Genomic DNA, 4991 nt, shown 5'->3' on the forward strand with positions numbered 1-4991 from the left:
GCGGGGTGGGGGGTGGGGGGTGGGGGGGGGGCAGTGGGAAGAACCAGTGCAGAGCAGCACAGCAGCTCTCAGACCGTCTGCTCCTGAGATAACGGAGCAGGGTGGGATGGCAGCCCAGGCATTCGTGTCCCCTCTGCAGGTTGTCTTCAGCTAGCCCTTCACCTACCGCTCCAGGCTGGGTTCTCCCTCAGTCCTTTCCTTCCAGTCTTGCCCGGGCAATGTGGTACCCAGAGGCCACCAAGCCGGTCCCTCCTGAGGTTTTCCAGAGTAAGGGGCTGATTTTTCCATCAGCATCCACCGTTGTCTTTTATCCCATTGCCAGATCACATAACAGATTTATTCTCTGTTTGCACTTTGCCATGCCACAGCTCTTTCTGCTTCCCAGGTTTCTTCCTCCACATCCCTCCAGTGAGCCCATGCCATCCCACCAGTACCCAGTTGCACTGCCAGCCTGTATAAGCTTCTCTTCACTCCTACAATATGAACTCGCATATATTATCTAGAGGGGAAAAACACTCCTTGGGAAAGCAGGTGTTTAAAAGTCGAACAGACAAACGTGGCCAGGAAATACGTGACCAAGACATGCATCTATGAGGGCAAGTCACTGATGATAAAGGCACGTTTACAATGGCACAGAGGGAGATTCACCATCTTTTCCAGTTGCACTGGATTTGAAGGTTTTGTGCAGCACCTTCAATGGCTGGTCCATGAGCACCATGCAGTTTCCCACTAAGTAGCCCTACTAAAGCTTTGACATCTCCCCAGCTGCAGAAGATGCCTGATTGGAGAAGTTGCCTTCTAGTAATGCCCTGTCGCTTTGTACTCAGTGATTCCCAGTGCTCAGAGATGCCCTTCCCGGCATCTTCCCAAGCACAGCAGTGGCCAGGGTGTGTTAGCAGACAGGTACCTACTAGCTATGACTCTCTGCCCACCTGCATCCTGCTGCAACATCTACGTGAGTAACGTGCCTCTGCAGCACAGCAGTAGCTGCAACCACAGTGCTTTGGGAAAATGCCCAGTTGCCGGCACACGGAGTCAGAGGTCCCTGCTGAAACAACACACATCTCGAGCTGTTCCAGGCTCTCTATGGAATCAGGAAAGCATCGCTTTTCTAGTTCACTGCGGGTTTCCCAATTTCATCTGGACCAAAGGTAGACTTGGGGGTCAGTAGCCATGCAGGGTGGGGGTACCCATTTGGTACCCAGGGTTGGCACCACCCCAGGTGCTCTGCAGCAGGACACGGCTGCTGATCCACCCCTCCACGCCTCTCCTGCGAGCAGCCTGCACACTCGGCTGCAGTGGCCGACGAGGAGAAGTCGAGCCATGAAGTTTTAACAAGAGCGCTGGGCTCCATAAGGGGAGCTTTACACCCTGCGCCGGGCAGCCAGCTCTCGCAGCTTTCTGCTGGCTTCGCATGCTTGCTCGGTCATCGGGCCTTGCTCTCCACAGCTAACAAAGGCGATAAATTATCAGCCAGCCTGCATGCACCTGCCCCACCACAGCCCAGCGCTGCAACCTCCCACCGTTAACCCTGATTAGCTCCCCCCGCAGACAGACCACCCCATGGACCTGCCCCCGGAGGTAACGGGGCAAGATCTGCCAGCCTCCTTCCCAACAAGCATCTTTGATCATCACGCACAAGTGAAGACTGAGAGCCCCCTGCAGCAGGGTTTGTAGGGGGGCTTTCCAGCTGTGAGGCACCTAGAGACCCCAGCATAAGCACCACAGAGCTCTCCCAGGCCCAGAGTTGCAAGAGACCCCCAAGGACCCCAGTCTCAGCCCAGCCTGTCCCAACCTTGGCAAGAGACCCCCAGGCACCCCAGTCTCAGCCCAGCCTGTCCCAACCTTGGCACCAGCTTTGCTCCCCACTGTCCTCAGTTAATCTTGCACATGCTCACAAGCACCCAGTGGTACCCCAGCATCCCCAAGACCCCCAACACCCTCTCTCCTCTTGCAAAAGCACCCCCACCTGGGTTCATATTGGAGGGACCCCCTGGGTCCACAGCGTCATGGTGGGGAGCTGCGGGGCAGACCATGGAGTGCGTGGAAGTGCTGGAGGAGGTCCCTTTGCTCCCACGGGGCCCCAGGGATCCAGAGGAGCCCAAGCCTGATCAGCGGGTGTCAGTTTGTGTCCTTGGGGCTCTGGCAGGGAAGGGATCAGCTGCAGTAATTGAGGCAGGAGGAATGAGAGGTATGCTCCGAAACAGTGGGTGGGGGGTGCCAGGGGCCATGCTGGGATCAGCCCGACCTGGAGCCCACGGTGATTTCCCAAACGCACCCTCCTTCCGAGCCCACCCCGAGCCTTACAGACCCCGGGAAGAGCCTCCCAAGAACAACCAGCCCTTTGAGAAACCTAAACCACTTTCTCCAACACCTCTGAACTCTGTCAGGAACATCCTTCGTCAGAAAGCTGCAAGTGCCAAGCGGTTTCCCCTCGAGGGCAAATCTCCCTTGTGCTGTCAGGAGCAAAGCCACCCGGGTTCACATTGCTGCTTAAGGTGAATGCACGGTGTGTTTTACCAACTAATTGTGAAATTGCAGGCTGCTCCAGAGGCAAAGGAGAAGCATTTTATTGTGAGCAGAAGAATTAATCATACCTGGGGCAGTACAGATGTCAGCAAAAAACAATGCAGAAAGGATTTCTCAGGAAGATTGCTTGACATGAATAGGAAGGGTTTTTTCAGGTCTTTTTAGATATGAATGAAAGATTCTCGGTGGCTGTTGTGACCCCTGTTTTTACCCTTGCTTTCTAGAGCTGAGAGGGACGTGTGTGCCGAAACTGCAAAACCATAAGGAGAAGCAACATTTTATTCGAGAAATGGAAACTCCCCAAGCCAAGGCGTCCGCTGTAGCACTAATTCATGACGTGTCCTGTATAGTTTATGGCAGAGATTAAACAACACAAAGGATAAAACATTTCAAAAATGGCATTTAACTGGGAAAACAAGAACAGACTAGACTCCAGCCCTTCGCTTCTGCAATGCTGAGCTGTTGAGCTCTCAGCCTCAGCGTTCAGGTCCTGCTCAAGGAAATATCTCTGGCTGCTCCTTGCATACGTGCAACACAGCATTTCGTCACACCTTTTTGTTTGTTGCGGAGCGAATTCCCTAGGTAACACGGCCACCCCCTTTTCCTCCCTTTGTGTGTCTTTCTCTGCCTGGGACTCTTTTCCCTGGTCCCAGAGGATTTGCCATCCCATGGCTGTTTCCCATATGGAGGCTCCATATATGTGCGCTGAGGAGAGGGACTCGGTCTTCTGGTTCACTGCAGCCTTTCCCTATATTTCAAAGATATCGTTATGGGCAGCCAAGCTCTGCTGAGCGTGGGTTTACCTCCTGACTCTGAGCTTGCCTCCATCAGCCAGGTCCACTCTGTAAGGCAGAGGAGGCAGTGGCAGGGCTGGGTTGTAGCACAAGGGCTGCAGCATCTTCCCAGCAGCTCTGGGACTATTGCTGCAGCCAGGGAGGGAAAGAAGAAATGTGGGTAAGTGCAAGGATAGAGGTTAAAAAACAAAGAAGAAAGTCTGAAGTGTCTCGTGTGAAACCAAGCTACTTAGGTGGAAGGTGAGGAGAAAAAGGGAGAGAATGCCGGCAGCACTGAGTGGGGCTGTGTGAGGAACTGGGAGAAGGATGTTTCCCAATGTGGGATATATTTGGGGATAGATTCCCTAAGTTTGCCATCAAACCTCTCCTCACAGCTCCATTTAGGTTCAGGCGGCCATGAACCTGGAGCTGAGAACAACAGGAGCCCCCCATCTTCCTCATACCTTGCTCACCCATGCCCCCACACATGCCCAACACCAGGGTTATCCTGCACATAGACGTGACCTCAGCAAATAAGAGGAAGTAACAAAGCAAAGAGGACGGAAAGCGTAGCCAAAAGCAATGGCAGGACACGTTAGGGACACAAGACATCTCTGGAGCTGTGCCCTGAGCAGCAGGTGAAGATGGTGAACATTGCATGGTGACAATGCAGCATTTCCTCCTCCAGGCTCTCTTACCAAGCATGGCTTTTGCTTTTCAGGGGCCTCTGCCCATGCTCTGTGGGGTTGGGACGGGGGTCCCGAAGTCAGTCCAAACTGCAGAGGAGGTATGAGCATCAGAAGCCTGGCCTTTCCCTCTTTATTATCCTTATTTGCCACATCCGGATGATGCGGGGCATGACACAAGTTCATGGTGATGTCGTTTACCTGCACGTGCTCCCATACCAACACCGATGACATCAGTCTTGGGATTTGCACAGGGGACCTACTACCAGGAAATGACTTCTCTTTAAACACGAGGAAAGCTCGGTGCAGCCTTTGTAGCTTCTAGTCCAACAAGCCTGTAATATTCACAGGAATGAGACTCAAATTTCTAATTATTGGCTGAGTTATTTGTAGCTTCATATATTTTAAGGCCAGAAGGGACCATCATCTAGTCTGGCCTCCTTAAATGGAAAGCTCCATAACCAACAACCAATTCCCTGAGCTTCGTTACAGTAATGAGCTCAGGAGTCCTGCCGTCTCGTCTCTGGCTCTAACCGCTAAACCTCGCCATGCCAAACACAGCTGCTCAGATCTGCCTCCAGCTCCAAAGGGAAGGCTAAGAGTTCCTCCTGGATAGGTAATAAATCAAATACCAACGTCCGCAGCGACGGGGAAGGGTGACTGGCTGCACACGCTGGCTCAGCCTTCCCGATGGGGATCTGGGGTCCTGGGTACCTTGCCCAGAAGCAAGCACCAGCCAGGACGTGCATCCAGCTGGCAGGATGGGATGGAGGGAGTTGCTTTGCAGGGATGTAGTTTCCCCTGCGGGTGGGTTATTTTGGGGAAAGGAGAGGGAACCTTTCTGACACTTACCTGGTCGCACAGCCTGGCCAGTGCACCTATGGGCACGGAGCTGGGATCACCTCAAGGCATGTGGTGCTGGCAACCAGGGACGGGTAGGGTTGCACGACAGTTCTGGCAGCCTTTGTCTTGCCCAGGCTCTTTAGACTGAATGGCATTGGGA

Source organism: Falco punctatus, assembly GCF_963210335.1.
Source record: "Falco punctatus genome assembly, chromosome: 3".
Lineage (NCBI taxonomy): Eukaryota > Metazoa > Chordata > Aves > Falconiformes > Falconidae > Falco > Falco punctatus.